A 21,581-nucleotide genomic window follows, 5' to 3' on the forward strand; every position below is an offset into this window, starting at 1 on the left:
ACCAAGCACATATTCAGTACCAGGTAGTGTTTTAAGTGCTTTACATATTTTCACTCACCTATTTCTCACAACGAACAACCCTGGGTGGCACAAACGGTTTGCGCCTGACTACTAACCTAAAGATTGGTGGTTCTACGTATTTGGTTTTTGATATTTATCACAACAACCTCATGAAGTTGGTGTTATTGTTTCCTCAGTGGTGTAGATGAGGCACAGTGAGATTAGGTAATTTGCCCAAGGTCGACCAGCTAGCCCAGTCTGTCCTACTGTCTCCTCAAACACTGGCAGGGACAACCAAGCTGTCTGAGGCAGCGTTGCTTGGATTATGTTGTGGTAACAAATGACTCCAAATACCTCAGTAGAATATAATAACAAAGGTTTTTTTCTTACTCCTTCACAGGGCACTGTTGCCCTGCTTCATTCCTGGATTTTGGCTGAAGAAGCTGCTTCCATCTAGGGTATTGTTAGTCTTTTGGCAGAAGGAGTTCAAACCATGTGATGATTCTTAAAGCTTCGGTCGGAACTGGACCCTATCACTTCCTCTCCCATGTCTTTGGCAGTCATAAGTCTGTCAGTGAGGTGAGAAGTATAATGTCGTGTGAAAGTAGCGTCTTTGGAATAAGAAGACACCGGTTGTTGTTGTTAGTTGCCAGTCGAGGCGATTCTGATTCGCAGGAACCCCACGTGTGTTAGAGTAGAACTGCTCCATTGGGTTTTCAAGGCTGTGACCTTTGGAAAGCAGATCACCAGGCCTGTCTTCAGAGGCCTGTAGATGGGTTCGAGCCAACAACATTCTGCATAATAGTCAAGTGCTTCAGCATTGGAGCCACCCAGAGACTCCAAGAGAATACCTAGGAGAGTGTTTGTTTGTTTTTGAGTGTGTGTATGTGTGGTCTTTTTTAATGGTCACATGAATATCTTTACAAAAAAGAGAATTAATGGATGGCTAATTTGACTAATTTTCACACCAAGATGTTAAGGTTATGACCCTAAAGAGTTAGTTCTTGGGCTGTCAGTATTGAATGGGGAGTGGCAGGGTGGCAGAGAGTAATGCAAGTGGAGCTCTACTAAATTGAGAGCAGCTGCCCCTCACCATGACTAGAAGGGTAGGCGAGGCCACAGGCAAAATCCTTGCTGAGAAAGGCACCTGTTAGAAGACTGAATCTAAGCAATACATCAGGTCAGACAGACTAACGCTAAGAGCTGACTTGGGTTGAGAGCTGGTAGGAAAGGGTAGATCAAACAAACCTCTGGGTTCGAACCACCGACCTTCAAGTTAGCAGCCCAGTGCTTTCTCTACTGTGACACCAGTGTTACTTGGTAGATCAAGCAAGGAGATAGGAAAACACAGGCTCTGATAAAGGCTAAAGGTCAGTTCACTTATCAATGGGGAAATGACCATTTTTGATGGGGGAGGACTCCATGCCCTGTCCTCCTTGGTCTAAAAGACTCCCCTCCTTCCCCCTCGCCCCGGATCCTGTGAATTACTGGGGAGTGTGCTATGGGCTGGTGGACACTGATGTGTTTACCAAAATATGGCAGGGTGATGGATAAAACCCTGTTCATACAAACAAAGAGGGTGATGAATAAAACTCTGTTCATACAAACGAAGCAATTGTAAGGTGAACCAATTCAAGCAGTTATGTAGAACAGATACATTAAAAAAGAAAAAGAGCACTTTAAATCTTGAATTAATGCTAAATTCTGCCTGAATGTATTGGATACATTGCTCACTTTAGTGCAAGTAAATCTGCTTTAGAGACTCCAAACCAAACCAAAAAACAAACCCATTGCCATAGAGTTGATTCCAGCTCATAGTGACCCTATAGGACAGAGTAGAACTGCCCCATAGGGTTTCCACAAAGCAGTTGATGGATTTGAACTGCTGACCTTTTGGTTAGCAGCCAGGCTCTTAACCACTGTGCCACCAGGGCTCCTTAAATACTTAAATACTCCAACTAAAAGTAATTCTACAGAGATGTCAATCGTTCTTGATGAATACAATAAAGGCAGGTCATGATCACTTTTCTGAATTTAGAATGAATTCCCATCAGGTGAGGTTGGGGTACTTAGGAGTAAGACAATCTTTTTTTCTTTGAAATAGTAAAGGCTTGTAAAAAATGTGGTGATGATTTGGAACAACAGGAAATGGAGACAACATTAAGATCTAATCCCATGATCCATGCATTCCGTATGGTCTTTCCCCATATACGAATAAAACTGCGCAATCACACTTTGAATTTTTTTGCACTACAGCATTTTCCATAGACAGTTTTCCAGGTTGTGGCACAGATTTAGGATTATAACAGCTGCAAAACAGCCCACCGTGTAGAATTAGCATAGCTTAATTCATTATTTTCTTCTTGTTAAGCATTTACTTTCTTTCAGTCCTTCATTGTTCTTAATGATGCTGCAATAGATGGTTACATAGCAAGCCCTCCCTGGTGGTGCAACTGTCAAAAGGTCTGTAGTTCAAACCCATCCAGAGGAAAGATGTGGAGGGATTTGCTCTCTCCTGTTCTCTCCTGCCCCCAGAATGGATTCTGACTTACAGTGACCCTACAGAACCCAGTAAACTGCCCTACAGGGCTTCCAAGGCTGTAAATCTTCTCTCAGAATAACTGGTGGGTTTGAACTGTAGTCCTTTCCGTTAGCAGTCAAGCTCTTAACCACTGTGCCATCAGTGCTCCTCTGTAAGGATTACAGCTAGAAAATCCTGTGGGGCTGTTCTACTGTTAGTGGGGTCGCCGTCAGCCGTAATATAACCAGACGGCTCCTAACAGCAATAACAATGGTGACAAGAAATACAAGCGCTTTCTTTCTTTTTTTGATTTTTCGTCGTGGCATATTTCTAAAACTGGAATTATTCGGTAAAATGTTATGAAATTTTTAGGACTATATGTAAATAGATTTAAAAAATGGCTGTATCAATTTACCTAAAATGTGTGAGGATATAATTCTCTGCCTCTTCACTTGGCATTTCATAGAAGAATATGGTTGTTTGCATTACTTTGTGTGTTTGAATACTTGAAAGGCTGAACAGTGTCTCATGTGTTTATTTCCCAACAGCATGAGCCATCATTCATTCATTGAATTGGACAGATATTTTTGAGCACCTAAAATGTATCAGGAACCCTAGGGATACTGGGATTAAGTGATAAAGCTGCTAACCTAAAAGGTTGGCAGTTCGAATCCACCAGCAGCTCCTTGAAAACCCTATGGGGCAGTCCTACCCTGTTCTATAAGGTCGCTGTGAGTAAGAACCTACTTGATGGAATTTTTTTTTTGTGGTAAAATGTGTCAGAAATGGTTTTCATTTCTGAGCACATTGTGGTGAAAGAAACAAAAATCTCTGTTCTCATGGGTCATATAAGAGACAATGAACCTAATAGGTAAATTATATAGTATGTTGGAACATTATACGGCTATGGAAGAAAATGAAACAGGATAAGAAGAAAAAATTTTTTGAGGAGGGAGTCAAATCTATAAATAGGGTGCTCAGCAAAAAACAAATATCTGAACAAGAACTTGAATGTGGTGGAGCAGGTACCATGTAGGTACCTAAGGAAAGAGTGTTCTAGGCAAAGACACTAGACAGTGCAAGACCCTGGGGGTGGCGGATGTCTGGAGTGTTCGGGGAGAAGCAAGGAGACCAGTCAGGCTAGAGTGGATTGGAATCTAGAAGGGCCTAGAAGGATACATGATATTCTTTTAAAGAACTAGTTTTTGACTTTGACTCTGATGATGTTAATTTGTTTGATAAGAGAAACAAGAAGAGCAAATTTCAGTAAACCCAACAGAATAAAAGAGGTCATCACTAATACCATGACTAGTTAAAAATATGATTAGTTAAGCTATCCTTAAAGTGGAAACAAATCAATGCAGAGGAAGGCAGCCAGATTCCTTTGGCCAGAGCTCAGTTAGGTGGTCATGGCAGCTAAAAAGAGGCACGAAGTGAAGTTTTACATTGTACCCAAAAAGAAGAGCGCATCAATTATTTATGAAAAGCTTGCAAGCTCTGTCGAGTCCAGTCTTGAATCAACTGCATCACTATCAACTGGGTTAACTGCTAAAGTATCCTAAACGCTCAGTCGGAATCAACTCGACAGCAACGGGCTTGGTTTGGTTTTGGTTTTCTCACACATACAGAATCAAAATATCCAGGGACGGGTCCCACAAATCTAATTTCTGGGTGACTGTGTTGAGCATCTAGATTTGGGAACCACTGAATGAGTATTCTATCTTTCGGATATAAAAATGGATCAAAACATCCGTTTCCCCCCAAATCCTCTCAGTATTTAAAAGCAGCCCTGGGTATAACACAGAATAGCCAGCAGGTGGCAGAAGGACTCCATTCTTATAATCATCTTGATTGTTTCCTTGTTTCACCTTCCGAATTCCCCATCTGATCTTCCTTTATGTTTTACTGGTTTATTGGTTTGAAACATGCATGGTTTAAGTCCTTTGAAAGGTTAAAATGAACATTCTAAATAGATTGCAATATTAAAAGGAAAGAAAAATACCTATAGTATCATGTTAGCGAATGATCCAAAATACATTCCACTAAGTATTTTTTTAGATTCAAGAAAAATAACACCAAATAAGACTAAATGGAGGTCAGTTTACCATGAGAAACATTTTTTTAAACTATTCAAAACGCAAATTTCAAGGCACAGCCATTGTAGACTTAATATGCACACACATGTATATGCTAATTTTGTTCTTAAGGAAAACTTGAACTTTTGTTTTCAGAAAGTTAAAAACTGTAATGGTAATTTTACACACGGAAATCCAAGGAGAAGCTGCGTGCTGAAGTTTGAAGCTGTCCTCGGATTTGAACAGATCTTTTTTTTTTTTTTTTTGTACGAATCCAGGTTTTATCTCCTTGGAGACTGATCTTGAGTGATTTTCTGAGCGCTGTCAGCTCTTGCTGTACGCTGGCCTTATCATACCTACTCCTTGGGGTTTCTGCGGAGTCAACGATGCCACAAGCAAAGTGCTTCATACCATACTAAATTTTAAAAATGCAAAAAATTTCTCCCTCTAGCCCAGTTTTTTTCAATGGCAATTGCTACTTGGGTTTTAACGTAAGACAGAAGGCTGAAATATACGTCTAGCCGGCAGAGTCACAATCTGGCTCAGATGCTCAAAAACATCGCGCTGTCAAAAGGTTTCAAAATCTAGCGTTCTGAAACATCTCTCCCCTTCCCTTTAGGAAGCGTGATACTCTTTGAAGGTTGCTTTTTGGCTTTCTGTGTCGTGATTATGCATTTATTATATGAGGTATATAATGACTTGTGCCCTATGGTGTTATTCAACACACTGTAGAAAAAGGAGCCCAAGAGATATCGTTTATCAGCAGGCAAGTTTCTCCTCTTTATCCTTGCATACAATTTACTAAAGAGCTGACAAAGTCACAGTGCAGGCTGCCTCTCCCCGCATTACTCTGCAGATGGTGGAAAGGCTGACACTAACGCTGTGCCTTCTAACTCAGAGCCAAGTGAGAAATCAGATGAAGTTATGTACCGAGTCTTCATTTCCACGACACAAAGGAATGAGGTTGCTGATAAGAAGGCGGAGCCAAGGCAGGTGTGCTGTGGACAAGGCTCTTGGCAGAGATGCTACAAGGATTCTTGGCAACCAAACATGTGAACAATAAAAGGGCTTCAAATTCATCTTACATTTGATCTCAGGGAAGAAAGACATTGAAACTCAGTTTAAATAGAAGATCTGAAAGAATGGGACAGTGGGGAAAAACAAAGGAAAGTGTGTTGCTGATAAAAGCGCTATCAATATGAAATACATGATAGTAATATTTTGATGTATATGATTGTTATTAAATTTTGTGATAGGCAGATAGATAGATAGATAATAGATAGATAGATGATAGATAAATAGATGGGTAGATGGTAGATGGATAGATAGTTGGATAGATATAGATGGATGGATGATAGATAGACAGACAGATAGATAGATAGATGGATAGATAGATAGGCAGATGCCTGCAAGTCGTCTCTGACTCATGGCAACCTTATGTACAACAGAACAAAACGTTGCCTGGTGCTGCGTCCTTCTCATGATCTCTGGCAAGTCTGAGGTCACTGTTGTGGCTGTTGTGACGGTCCTTCTCACCAAGGGTCTCACTCACCCTCGCTGGCCCTCTGCTTCACCAAACATGATGTCCTCCTCCAGGAATCGATCCCGCCTGATGTTGTGTCCAAAGCAAGGGAGTCGACCATGTTCTGTTGCAATGCAAAAGGTTTTCATTGGATAATTTTCAGAAGTCAGTCACCAGGCCTTCCTTTCTTGTCCTAGTCTGGAAGCTCCCCTAAAACCTGTCCATGAGGGATGACCCTGCCGGTATTTGAAATATTGGTGGCATAGCTTCCAGCATCACAGCAACACACAAGCCTCCACAGTATGACCAACTAACACATAAAAATAAAACAAAACCAAACCCATTGCCATTGAGTTGATTCCTACTCATAGTACACAAAGTGACCCTATAGGACAGAGTAGAACTGCCCCACAGGGTTTCTAAGGATCAGCTGTGTAGTTGAACTGCTGACTTTTCGGTTAGCAGCCAAATGCTTAACCACTGCGCCACCAGGGCTTCTAGGAAGTCCAAAAGGCAAAGGAAAATTATAAGAACAAGTGGCCATATTACCATGTTACCTACCTCTGTTGTGTTGACATCTCTCTTTCAACTCACACCTATGGCTTTATGAGGGACTCCCTATAAGCAACTGACAGAGGCAGAAAAAAATCAGATCTGTTCACAGATGGAACTATGATATGTTGGTGATGGCTAAAGCGAATTGCTGCCACACTATAGTCCTGCTTATGTCTGGCCCTAAAGGAGGGTAGTAAAGGCCTATCTTCTCAGCCTGCAGATATCTGACTAGTATAAACTTGGTCTTTCTTTTTGTATATGGGGAGAAGGGGCTAGAGGTTTGAATATACACAAAATTTTGGGCAGTGGTGAATGTCTTACCTATTTGGTCAGGGGCCTGAAAGGAGCAAGATTAGAAGATCGGAGGCAAAGGTATTTGGGGAAAAGATATGTGAATGGGCCTGTGCGTTAGGTAACAAACATTGCTTGTATCTCAGATTAATGCCCACCAGAGAGTGTGTACCCCAAAGAAGACCCTCAATAACCTAGTGGGCAGGATGAGCTGTCCTGAAGATGGCAGCCAGTTTCTGTCTTCAACATCCCAGTGCTGTGCAATGGGCCATGAATGGAGAAAGCCTGGAGGTTATGCATAGAGTCAACAGCATAGGCACCTGTTTGCAGAGACTGATTTAGGTACTGTAGGTCTTAATGTTCAAACTGTCAGTGGCAAATAGTAATGCTGAGCCTTCTTCAGGACCCTGGTCCTCTTGGAGACCAACCAGCCCTTCAGCAGTAGGCTGATTACATCAGACCTCTTCCATCCTGGAGGGGGAATGGTTCATCCTTAGTGGAAATATTATTTGCTCTGGACACAGGTTTATCCTCCTTGCCTGTAGCGCCTCTACCAGCACGACCATGCGAACACTTACAGAATTCTTGATCTCTGGGTATGTATTCTGCATACAATTTTCTTGGACTGTGGGGTCCATTTTATGAACTCTTCTGCTCCTCTGATATACCTCTCTACCCAGAACAAGCTGGCCTGAGAAAACCATGGGCTGTTAAAGGCTTAGCTAAGGCATCATCAGCTCAGAGAAAAAGCCCATGGGGTTGGGGTTCTTCCCTTAGGACATGATATGTGAGCTCTCAGACTCTGCTTTCAGGAGAGTATGATGCTGTTTTGGCAATGGCTAGGTAACAGGAGCTTGGGACCCCAGGAGTAGAAGTAGTAAGGGCTTTTTTCACCATCACTCCCCGTGACTTAAGTGTGTGTGTATGCACACGTGTGTGTGCACGTGTGCATGTGATTTGTCCCTGCATTTTTAGGCTACGCTGCAATAGGAAGCTAGATTTTCATGGGTTCATTTCTACAGGATGAAGGTCTAGGCAATCCTAGGGCTGCCAAAATACTGGCCAAGAGTAAGGGAAATAAATAAACGATGAAGAAGCTGGATGGTGAACATCAGTTATAACCTTAGGCCAACTGCAGCATCAGGAACTGTTCCTCCAATTCTCTTGTATTCATTCCTTACAGAGGCTGTGGCTGGTCATAGCTTGAAGGGAGCTCTGTTTAACATTTTGGATTTAAGGGAGGACATGTTAGGAGCTATGTAACTCTATAGGTGGACTGTATTAGAAATAGTCTCACCTTTTACTTTACCTACTATTGTGACAACTAGTTACATGCAAGATTTGACTACCTTTCCACAGGTGCCACCTGACAGTTTTCGCCATGGGCCTTCCCTGTGTGAGGGCTGCTCTGGTGCGTTGGCGTTAGATGCCTGTGGGAACCTGCCAAACTCCTACACGTGTGCAATCTGGGAGCTGGGGGAGAGAATGCCTTGGAAGCCATCCTTGCCCAGCGGGGAATATAAGCCAATTGATAAATGCTTTCTAGTTCATTCCTCCAGGCAGATGGTTCTGAGACATATTTCGTGAACGGCCCCAGAATGTCCTGGGGGATCAAGCACTGAGCAGCAACTTGGTAAACCATTCTTGTATCGAATATCCCTCCTTTCATATTTCACTTCTTTCATCCGTCAATCATTCCTGCTTCCTAGGAGGATTACTTTCTAAATAAAATGCTGCACCGGAGACTTTGTCTTCGATCTCCTTTCTTGGGAACATGGGCTAACACACAGCTCAAACACTGTACGAGCTAATTTGGATGGAAAACCCACTGAGGCAGGGGTGACAAGGATAATGGCCACCATGGAAGGTTTAATTTAATTAAACAGATGTTGAAATATTGAAATCAAAAGGCTGTTCTCAGAACAGAGGCAAGCCTTCTTTCAATACCGCCTAGAAAACTCTCACAGTACACTTACCCCTTGTTGTTGAGTTGATGCCGACTCATGGCAACCCTGTATGTCACAGAGTAGAACTGCACTTCATAGGGTTTTCAATGGCTTTAATCTTATGGAAGTAGATCACCAGGTCCTCCTTTCATGGTGCAGCTGGATGGATTGAAACTGCCAACCTTTCTGTTGGCAGCCAAGCACATGAACAATTTGTACCACCCAGGGACTCTTAGACTACATTTAGTTTCCTTCATTTTGGGATCTCAGGGCATTTTAATATTTAAGGTACCTAGTATATTGTGCAAGAAACCCTGGTAGTGCAGTGGTTAAGCACTCAGCTGCAAAACGAAAGGTCGGGCATTCGAATCTACCAGCAGATCTGTGGAAGAAAGATGTGGCAGTCTGCTCCTGTAAAGGTTCCAAGCCCAAGCCAAACTCATTGCCACTGAGTCGACTCTGACTCATAGCGACCTTATACGACAGAGTAGAACTGCCCCATAGTGTTTCCAAGGTGGCAGTCTTTATGAGAAGAGCCCTGGTGGCACAGTGGTTAAGCACTTGGCTGCTAACTGAAAGGTCAGTGGTTCGATCCCACCAGCCGCTCCATGGAAGAAAGACGTGGCAGTCTGTGTCCATAAAGATTACAGCATTGGAAAACCCTATGAGGCAGTTCTACTCTGTCCTATACAGTTGTTGTGAGTTGGAATTGATTTGACAGGCACTGGGTTTGTTTTGTTTTGTTTTGTTTTTGGTGAGTATATTGTGCCAAAACAAGGGAAACCCTCAATGAGATGAATCGACACAATGGCCACAACGATGGGCTCAAACGTATCCAAGATCGTGAAGATGTTGCAGGACTGGACAACGCTCCTTTAGTCTACATAGGATTGCGATGAGTCGGGGTCGACTCACGACAGCTAACTACTACAGCAGTATATTGCACCCCAAATACCTCCGTTTCTGAGGATTAGCAACTCCTCTGTTGGAGAAGAGTTAATAAGGGGGTGGGTTGAGGAGCAGAAATGGGTGAGAAGAGAGACTGGAAGTGAGGGTGAGAGAGGACCATAACCACATCCTCTCTATAGGCAGAGGGGGTGGCGTGAGAGAGGAGGCGGATGTATTATCATTAGCTGCACTTTCCTGTGTGTTTGGGAGTCTCACCTTGATTCACCAAAGCTTTGTCTCTTGCTTGAACTTATATTACCTGGCAGGTTTAGCAATTTCCTGAGCCAGGAGAATGTATCTAAGGCAGTTAATTGAACGTTCAGCAAGGGATTCCAGCTAAGGGCAGGGAAGTTCTGTAGTTTGTTTATAGAAGCGCCTTGCTAGACCACCGTAAAACCAAGTGAACAAGACCCTCCGAGCTTTCCCTGGAAGGCGGAGCACGCAGTCCTTCACCTGAGTGCGTCCCGACTTTAGTCACAGAAGTGCAGTTTGCATGAACTACAAGATGAAAATGAATCTATTTTAGCTTTTCCTAATGAGGAGGATTTATGTTTGTGGGTGTTTTATCGGCAGAATCCTTTGAACTGGAGATTAGTCAGATTTACTTAGAGCAAATGCTGTTATGCAGTAGGGGAAGCAAATGCCGTGGGCAACGCTCCTCTGTGTAAACCAATTACTAACACCTCATCAGCTTCAGAACATTCCGGCCCAGGAGAATTCAACCAAGTAGGACTAAGAAGTGTTCGGATAGGCCAATGACCCCACAGCACTGCTTGCTTTGACAGGTATCAGATGTCTGTGGCCAAATCAAAGAAAGGAAGCCACGGTGACCATCCCCGAAAAAGTGACTCCCTGTGGTCAGTGATCAATAATAAGTTAATAAGGTTGTACCCACAAGGTGCCTTCAAGGAGAACGTGATGTTGTTGTTGTTAGTTGCCCTCAGGTGGGTTCCCACTCATGGTGATCTTATGTATAACAAAACAACATGTTGCCTGGTCCTGCTCCATTTCCATCATCTTTGACATGTTTGAGCCCAGGGTTGAGGGTATTGTGTCACTCCATCTCATTGAGGGTTTTCCTGGTTTTCACTGATGCCCTACTTTACTAAACATGATAAGGGGCATTTACATTAATCAGTTTATGCAGGCCGAGTCTGGAAAAGTGCATCCTGCTTTGGGCGTATCTCCCTTCCTCCTTTCTAAGGACTCTGGTAACCTAGGGAGAACTTGGGTGGTGTAAAGAGCTAACGTGATCAGCTGCTAACCGAGAGATTGGAGCTTCAAGTCCACCAGAGGCACTGTAGAAGAAAGGCCTGGTGATCTACTTCCAAAAAATTAACCATTGAAAACTCAATGGAGCACAGTTCTGTGCTGACCCACAGGGGGCCCCATGAATTGGCATCGGTTTGATGACAACTGGTTGACTAACCCTAGAGTCACCTTTGAGTATAGACAAATACTGAGATTTTTAGAGCAATGTAGGGTTTGATTTTAGGGGGAAAAAAACCACAAAAAACAATTTTCAGTCCCTGCTATGCAGCCTGCCAACTGTGTGACTTTGGGAAGTTTACATAACCCTGTTGTGTTTTTGTCTCCTCATCTCTAAAATAAGAATTATAAACAATACCCGTGTTATAGTACAGAGTATCAAATGATGCGTGTGAAATTGTTTCTAAATAGAAAAGGGCCATCTAGGTTACACTGTTCCTTCTTTTTTCTGCTGAAAGCTTGGGGATCTCCATAGCTGAGGTGTACGCCACACAGGAAAATTTACCTCTTCCTATACGCAGCCTTTTGTCTGCTTTATTCATCTTCGTCCCATTTGGAGGGCACAGCGCCTTCCAAATGTGCATGGTTCTATACCTCAGCAACAACTCCACGGAAATTGAGCTTAATGTATGCCTCAGCACGTGTCTGAAGATAAATGGGCTGTGAGAAGGGAAACGCTGGATCTGCCTCGCTCCCAGGGAAATCAAGATCACACAGCTGTGCCTACAAATGCAGCCGTTTGAAGAGTTAACATGGGGGGCAGCACCATGTAATTGTGAACGTCTGTGGGGCTATTCACAGGCCATGCTCTAGAAATTAAGTACTGAAGATGATGGGAAGGATGTACAAAATAAAAGCCAAATGAATGAATTAGTTTTCCTGTATGGTTCAACGGCATTGAATCCAAAGGCTGCTAGGGTCTGCTGGTCTATGGCTTAAATGGTATTTTGAATGATTTACTCCAAGTTTATGTAGGAAATCAGAGCAAGGCGGGGTAAAAATAAGAAACGATCACGCTCGTGGTTCTGGTGGGTAAAAATACAAATGGGCAAAAGGAAATGAATTGGTAATTAAAATAATAAAATTATTTTTTTATGTTTGTCACTAAGTTGAAAGTTAAGACCTCATGTTTGTCAACTTCTTCAGTGTTCATTTAATTCCAAAAGTTTTTTATCCACCAAAATGTTTGATCACTGTTCATCCATCCATCAAAAAAAAATGACTGAGATTCGTCTGTGAACCTGGTACAGTGCTTGGAGCTTGCGTATGCTCTTGATTTATTCTCACAAGATTCTCCAAGTTATTCTCACTCCAAGTTTTTAGCCCAGGACACTGAGATATGGAATTGTTAGTAACATGTTAAAAAACGGTTGCCTTGGAGTTGGTCCCAGCTCATGGAGACTGCGTGTGTGTCAGAGCAGAGTTGTGCTCCCTGGGGTTTTCAATAGCTGGTTTTTTCGATGTAGATCACCAGGCCTTTCTTCCAAGGCACGACTGAATGGACTTAAACATCCAACGTTTCAGTTAGTAGCTGAGCTCTTTAACTGTTTGTACCACCCACCCAGGAACTCTTAGTAACATGCTGATGTGATAAATTTAATAAGAAATAGTAGCGGTTTTTTCCCTTTAGTGCCAAAACTCTTTCCACTGTAGCACAATAAGCTTAATAGACATGTTAAAGCAAATTACAAATATTTGAATTGCAAAAAAGGAAAGTTATTATTATTATTAGCAATTTCGTCATAGCCTCTGAAAACTGAACGCAACTTAATAATGGGGCATTTGTTGTGGTTGTTATTGGGTCAAGTTCAATTCAGAGACCTCATGTGACAGAGTTGAACCGCTCCACAGGGTTTTCTAGGCTGTAATCTTTATAGGAGATTGCCAGGATTTTCTTCTGTGGAGCTGCTGGGTAGGTAAATGTGATCCTCCAACCTTTTGATTAGCAGCTGAGTGCTTAACAGTTGTGCTACCAGGGCTCCTTAATGAGGCTTTCACACTATAGCATTTATAGCATAGCCTGAGTGAGAGCGAATGGTGACGGTAAAATTCCGTCTTTCTGTTTATGCTATTAAGCTGTATTTTGTTGGATCCTGCTGGGTAGGAAAGGAGCCCTGGTGGTGAAATTGTTAAAGCACTTGGATGCTGACTGAAAGGGCAGCGATTTGAACCCCCCAGCAGCTCCATGAGAGAAAGCTGTGGCAGTCTGCTTCCGTAAAGATTACAACCTTGGAAACCCTATGGGACAATTCTTCTCTGTTCTATAGAGTTGCTATGAGTTGGAATTGACTCGATGGCAGTGAGTTTGGTTTGGGCTTTGTCCCAATTGATCTACATGAAGCCCACCCACATTGGTTGGTGGAGCAGGGCTGACTCTCTTGGGGTATGACTCAGCTACTACCTTCTCACCCCCACATCTGGGTTCAGCACTGCGCCAGGCCCTTCCACCTACACCATATCACATGAAGTCATATCACTTCAAAACCCATCTATCTCATTCTTGCTCTGTGATGATGCCTAGTCAACCCAAGTCCCTACTCTCTGAGTCTGAGTCTCAGCCGCCATTAACATGGGGAGCTCTGACACCCTTCTTATCATAACCTCGGTTAGGCTGTGGTCTCTGCTTCCTGCCCTCAATACCCAGCTCTGACCTATGATCCTGATGTGATACCCGGATTCTTCCTGTTCAACACAGACCTTTAGTTCTACAGAAACAAACAAACAAACAAAAAGCCACCACCACAACAACAAAAAACCCAACTCTCGTTCCCAAGTAAATAAACTAATTCATTTCTGTTTGACTCAAGTATTGAAATTAAAGATGGAAAAATATTTATTTACTTGGTTAATGATGAATTAGTGCCTTGCAGGAGTCCTGATTAATCACGCACCACCTGGAAGCCAGTGCCAAAGCATCTCTGCTAATAGAATCCATCAGCTGCCGAAATAAGTGTTTTGCACCGAAGGTTGCTTTATTGTAGGTTCCCTAATGCAAGATTCTACTTGCGTGTCGACATTGTTTGGGTTGTTTGGATTCCTCTCTGAAACATATGGGGTGAGTCTTCAGGAGGTAATTTGCATTAGCTAAACACTGATTCGTAAAACTATTGCCATTATTCAGGAAAGGCAAAACATCTTTTATTCTATGAGATTTAAAAAATCATTTATAAATAGCATTCAGAACAATGAAAGTAATACTTATTAGAAGAACAAGGACTATAATATTGTCTCAAAAGAGTACTCAATCATTAACTAAAGTGTTTCTTTGCTGTCTCCTATACTTGGGATGGAGTCCTGGTAGCTCAGGGCTTAAGAGCTCGGCTGCTAACCAAAAGGTTGGCAGTTCAAATTCACCGGCTTTTACCTGGAAACCCTATGGGGTGGTTCTACCCTGTCCTAAAAGGTCGCTATGAGTTGGAATTGACTTGACAGCAATGGTATTCTGCTTGACAGCAATGGTATTCTGCTTGACAGCAATGGTATTCTGCTTGACAGCAATGGTATTCTTGGGTAGACCAACATTTGGTGTAAACAATGGCATAGTTGAGGCCTTCCAGAGGTCTTCGCTTTCAGTGGCTTTCTAACCCAGACAATATTTTTGCTGCCAACTAGCCTTCAGGGAAGCTTCAGAATTTGAAAAACATCTTCAGCAATTCTCTCCGTGTTACTGTTTGTTGGTTTGAGCTGCATTTTGTTCCTAATGGGAACAATGGGAGAAGAAGAACATACCCTGGACAATCAGAGAGGTCAGAGCTGACTCCAGACACACCTGTGAGGGAGGAAATTTTATATCCGTCTACTACTGAGTGCTCATTAGGAGTGAGGGTGGCCAGGCTTCGTCTCACATATTTTGGACGTGTTATCAGAAGAGGTCAGTCCCCAGAAAAGGACGTCATGCTTGGTAGAGTAGAGGGTCAGCAAAAAAGCGGAAGACCCTCAATGAGATGGATTGACACAGAGGCTGCAACAACAGGCTCAAATATAGCAGAGATTATGGGGATGGCGCAGGACCAGGTAGTGTTTTGTTCTGTTGTATGTAGAGTCACTATGAGCTGAAACTGAGTTGACAGCACCTAACAACAAAAACTACCATTTTCAGTCCTGATCTTTGGTGGAAGTGAAATAAACATGATCTTTGGTGTCAAAGCTGAGTTTGAATCCTGGCCCCACCTTTTGCTAGGAATGTGGGAGTTGAACTTTGTGGTCTCCTCTCATTTGTACATGAGATTCTGCTTGAACTGCCCTGACCACTTTTTTTCCAGCTAGTAGGTCCCAGGTGAAATAGGTCCTCATGCTTCAATGATTAGCTCAGATGTTACCTCTCCTTGAAAACTACTCTCGACTCTCAGGCTAGGTGGATGGCACTTTTGTTTATAGTTCATAACCAAACCAGTTGCCATAGATTGATTCCGTCTCATGGCTACCCCACATGTGTCAGGGTAGAACTGTGCTCTGTAGGGTTTTCAAGGCTGTGATATTTTGGAAGCAGATCACCAGGTCTTTCCAAGTTGCCTCTTGGTGTGTTCAAACCGACAGGCTTTGGGTTAGTCATCATCGCTACTTGCACCACCTTGATATCACTCATTATCTTGTACTTTAATTTTCTATGTATCTATTTGCACCTCTGTTTTATCTCTGAAGGCAGGCAACTTCCTGGTGCAGTATATGCCACATAGGAGGGCCGAATAAATATTTACTGGACAATTTGGTCTATAAAGTATAGATAGCAATATCTGTTAACAAAAATGGTTGTAAGGAATGAGCGATGATAACATTTGTAAAATTTCTGGCACATAGTAATCACTGAATAACTTGTGGCTTGAGTCCTCTTCCTGTTCCTGGCAATGATAGAAGTTCTTTGGCCTCTTGTCTCTTCCGAGATTCCACCAACAGTTTTATGAGTCAGCTCTGCTTGGTCTTTTCTCAGGTTTGTCACTGTTACAAATCCTGTGTGAGAGTTCAGTGTCTGTTGTGGATTGGGTCCTCCAGGAAGTAGGAGGTGAAACTGAATTAAGAGTATAAAATCTTTAGTGGGAGTAAACACCTGTGAAAGAAAAGGGAGGAAACAGGATTGGACAGAGTGAGCCATTAGATGTAATACAGACCTGACCCATCTCTGCCAGCCAGATGGGGAGCTCCTGAACAAAGATTGCCAGTTAGAGGAGTCCTGCACTGAGTGGAAATGACTACGTCCTTTGTAGCCCTGCCTTACTCATTCTTTGCCTGGAAGTACCCTAAGGAAAGCCTGACCTGCCTAGCGCCATGTTGTTGCGTCATTGGCCGAGGGCCGCCCTGAGGAGAATGTGATGTTGGGTCAAATGCTGAGGCCGATTTTGAAGGAGCTAAGAGTCGGAGACAGCTAACCACGCTCCTCACAGCTGAGCAGCAAGTCTTTTCTTGGACCTGAGTGGCATATCGCTTTGTCTGTCACAGTGGCCATTGAGAAGTTAGAGTTTAGGGTAATGTTCTTCTAGGGATGCAGCATGTTTGCGTTTTGTTGTTAGTAGCTGTTGAGTTGGCTCTAACTCATGGTGAAACATTGCCCAGTCTTGCATCATGGCCATAATCTTCGCTGTGCTTGAGCCCATTGTTGTGGCTGTTATGTCAATTCATCTCATTGGGGGTTTCCTTTCTTTTTGCTGACCCTCTACTTTACCAAACATAATGTCCTTTTCTAGTGACTGATCTTTCCCAATGACCAATGGCCAAAGTAAGCCAGATGAAGTCTTGCCATCCTTGCTTCTAAGGAGCATTTTGGTTCTATTTCTTCTAAGGCTAATTTGTTCATTCTTCTGGCAGTCCATGGTATATTCAATATTCTCCACCAATACTACAGTTTGAATGCATAAATTCTGTCTTCTTTTTTCATTGTCCAATTTTTGCGCTCATGCGAGGCAACTGAAAAGACCGTGGCCTGGGTCAGGTGCACTTTAGTCATCAGAGTGACATCTTTGCTTTTTAGAACTTTAAAGAGGTCTTTTGTAGCAAATTTCCCAATGCAGTATATTGTTTCACTTTTTGACTGCTGCTTCCATGGACATTGATTGTTGATCCAAGTAGAATGAAATCCTTGACAACTTCAATTTTTTTCTCCAAAAAGTTCTCAAATTAAACAAACAAACAAAAAAAAAAAAACCAAACCCTTTGTCACCAAGTTGATTTGGACTCATAGTGACCCTATAGGACACGGTAGAACTGCCCCATAGGGTTTCCAAGGAACGGTGCTGGATCAAACTGCCGATCAAATTCTCTTAAAGGGCAAGAATACTTGTAAGCCACAGGAGTGGCCTTTGTGGCATTGAGACACAATGCTCAAGGTACATGCTCAAGCTGAGAGGTTTTGTGGACATTAAAAAAACTCTTTTAAGCTGCCTGTTGCCAAGGTTCTAACGTCTGTGTGCAATTCATTCCCTGCTTTAACCTCGGGCGTGCCTCTTCCGGCAACAGCGTGTGGGGATCTAATTCACTTACATACTCTAAATGTTTTCTGTGCGAGGAGGAGGGAAATGTGGCAATCCTGGCTTGTGATTGTAAAGACCCATTCCCTTTATTGAGGACAACCAAACACCATCAGCATAATGAAGGAGATTAGCATATTTTAATACACAGAGCACATTTTATAAAAATGATGGTTATAAGTAGATGTAACCATCAATTTTATTTTAACTTTCGATCAGAGAGTAAAGGTACTTTTTTATGTCGGAAGATATATCTCTAGAACAACTTTCTGTATAAACCTAAAAGATGTGTAATAGAAGGTGGAGTTACTAGGGCCAAACCACAGGATGCAGAGCTAGACTCAGTGCAAAGAGGGCAACAAGCAGGGCATTCAGAGGGCGTTGAGGTTTGTGTGGTTAGGTGGGAGCGACTCTGTCTCTTGATTGCTGGTCAGTTACTAGTTAGGCACTGTCATGGATTGAATTGTGTCCCCAAAATAGGTGTAAACTTGGCTAGGGCAAGGTTCCCAGTATTTTGTGGTTGTCCACCATTTTGTCATCTGATGCAATTTTCCTATGTGTTGTAAATCCTACCTCTCTGACGTCAATGAGGTGGGAACAGAGGCAGTTATGTTAATGAGGCAGGACTCAATCTACAAGATTAGGTTGTATCTTAAACCAATCTCTTTTGAGATATCAAAAAGTGAGCACAGAGACGGGCAGGCCCCTTACAACCAAGAAACAAGAACTAGAAGAATAGCATGTCCTTTGAACCCTGGGTCCCTGTGCTGAGAAGCTCCTAGACCAGGGAAAGATTGATGACAAGGACCTTGCCCCACAGCCAACAGAGAAAGGAAGCCTTTGCCCTGGAGCTGACACCCTGAGTCGTACTTGTAACTCCTAGACTGTGAGAGAATAAATTTCTCTTTGTTAAAGCCACCCACTTGTGGTATTTCTGTTTTAGCAGCTCTGGATGACTAAGACAGGCACCATAGGTGTATTTAGTGTTTTACATAACTGTGTACAGTGGTTTAATAAAATAGCTTGGTTATTAATTTTCCTACAATGTTTTAGAAAAGCACCTAATTTTCAGAGAATAATACAGTAAAATAGACACAACATGTAAGTTGTACAGAATACGTTTTTATTCATGATTTAGAAGCTGATTAAAAATCTTGTAGCATTCTACAATTAGATAGCCTAGGCATAAAAAGGGCTTATTGAAACATTGACAGACCAGGAAGCAGAAGTTGGGGACTCAAAGTTGAGTCTAGACTCAGGGTCCAGGGCTAGGTATAGAATAGAAGTCAGGCCTTGAGAGAGGAGACAAGTAAAATATTTCCATGATTGGATGGAATGGTACATACAACCAAGATGTGAGTTCTTTCCAGATAAGCAACTCTCTAACCAGAGCAGCTGGGGTCAAGTCTACTCTTGAGAGAGAGGGTCTGGAAATGAAGCCTCAGGTGTGACCCTAGTCTGGCGCTCTGATGTTAGGAGGGGAAGCAACCTCCACTCCTGACACCTGTTAGTTGGAGTCAATTGATTGTGCAACATCTTAAGGCTGAACTTGGATTTTCCCTGGTAATGGGGGAAGTTGAGGGGCAGGATCAATGGTTTCTGTTGCAATATGTTGTTTGATTTTAGCTGGTAGGGATGTAGTGTCTGGGATTCCATCCGGCCCTGACTATGGCCATTATATCTTCTAAGAGCACAAAAAAAAAGGTAGAAATAGCTGTAATAAGAAAATACTTATCAGAGTTCAAACTTTGTCAGGTTACTCACTGTGTACTCTTGAAATACATAGACTAAGCGCAGCCTAGAATAGATTTAACCCTCATTTGTCTGTACAGTTTACAAAACATCTTTTTTCTTTTAGTTCGTAAACACTTGAAGAATAATTCCTAAAAATAAAAGCATAAGATGAAATGTGAAAGTACCTGAGTAGAAAAAGCTTGTTAGAAGATCCTTTTCATTTTTTGATGAATGTAAAATTGCATCTCAATTTTCCATTAAAAAAAATGGCTACATGTTTTAAATTACTAAAATAAATATAACGTGACAGATAATTCTGGGTGCCCTTTAGCCCCTATCCCTAATTTATTTACTTTTCCCTTCTCTAAGAAACACTGGTGGTGCAGTGGTTACAAGCTTGGCTGTTAACCAAAAGCTTGGCAGTTCAAATCCACCAGGTGCTCCTTGGAAACCCTGTGGGGGCAGTTCTACTTTGTCCTATAGGGTCGCTATGAGTCAGAATTGACTTGACGGCTCCGGGTTCGTCCCCTTCTCTAAAGGAAATTTTTATCATAATGCGTATCATTCCAGTCTATTTTTTATTTTATTAAAAAAAAAAACTATAGTATTCATGAACAATATAAAATATTATTTTAGTACGATTTAAAATTTTACTCAATTTACATCATATTCTGAAATATGATTTTTCCACATATTATGTTTCTGGGTTCCATCCAGGTTGAGATAGATCCTTTATTCTTTTTAATTTCCCTGAAGAGGTTTATCATCTGGTATACCACATTTTATGTATCCATTTATCCACTAATGGACTTTTTCAAAAGGTCTGTCGCCTAGTTACATTCATCAATCTAACATTTACTTAAAAATATTTTTTGGAAATAGTATGACATATAGGGTGTTCCAATACAATATTTTGGTTAGTGAAGAGCTTCTATGTATGCCATATATAAGAATTACCAATTTTAGAGGATTTAAATGCAATAAGACACATAACTTAAAATATTTACTGAATAGATTTTTATTTTATGTTACAAAGGATCCTTAAAGACATTGTCCAGTTTTATGTGCACACATCATTGTACTCAAAGGGAATGGCGTTGGGGTTGGGGGATGCTAATTTTAGCAATACAATAATATTTCCTCCTTCCTATGGGTTCTAACTTATTAGAGTAACAGACACCAGAGTGACCTGGTAAGTAAGCATAGTATTAAGTTTTTCACCTCAAGATACGAGGTGTTTTATGAACCTGTTGGAGAATGTGGCTTTCTTCTGAGGCCAAAAGGAAGCCTTCTACCATTCCCCCACTTGCTCCTACATCCATATACCCCAAATAGTTAGAGTACTGGTGTTACTACACAGAAATCATATTAAGCAGATAACGTAAATTGATTTGAAACTTATTTAATACATGATTGGCAAACTGAGCAGCCCTTCAGGCTACAGTCAAAGTGTTCCAGAGATGAGAGAACTCCCAAAGATTCTTCTACCCCATCTCGTGGCCATTGCCATGGAAACGGGGCCAGAATAGGGTTTTCATAGTAACAATTTACCCTAAAACAGAGCTTCCAGCCTCTCCCTGGAGCTTCTATTTCTTGAAATTGACTGCGCATAGGTAATCTTCAAAAGAGCACCACCCCAAGGAAAAACGGGATTTACTAATTAGCAAGACTATTGTTTGACTTAAAGGTGATTTTTAGGAGATTAATTTGCTCAAGGTTCAAAAGATCACCTCAGGGCAATGGCCTGGGTGGGTCACCTCAATCTCCTTGGAACCCAGAAATCTGGATTCCGTGACAATCAAAACTGTGTTTCTCACTAAGGTGGTTGATGCATTTCTTTTCTTGCCTGTCTTAGTTTCCTGGTGCTGCTATGACAGAGGAAACCCTGGTGGCATTGCAGTTAAGTGCTACGGCTGCTAATCAAAAGGTCAGCAGTTCAAATCCACCAGGCACCCTTTGAAAACTCTATGGGGCAGCTCTACTCCGTCCTATGGGGTCACTATGAGTCAGAATCGACTCGATGGCAGTGGGTTTGGTTTTTGGTTTTGGCTATAACAGAAATACCACAAGTGGGTGGCTTTAACAAACAGAAATTGATTTTCTCACACTTTAGGAGGTTCTAGGCAAAGGCTTTCTCTCTTTTTCATCTGTGGGGGAAGGTCCTTGTTTCTTTTCAGCTTGTGTTCCTTGATTCCTTGGTGATCTTATTGTGGTGTGGCGCGCATCTTGTCGAATCTGTGCTTGCTTCTCTGTGTCTATTCT

Source organism: Elephas maximus, chromosome 18, assembly GCF_024166365.1.
Source record: "Elephas maximus indicus isolate mEleMax1 chromosome 18, mEleMax1 primary haplotype, whole genome shotgun sequence".
Lineage (NCBI taxonomy): Eukaryota > Metazoa > Chordata > Mammalia > Proboscidea > Elephantidae > Elephas > Elephas maximus.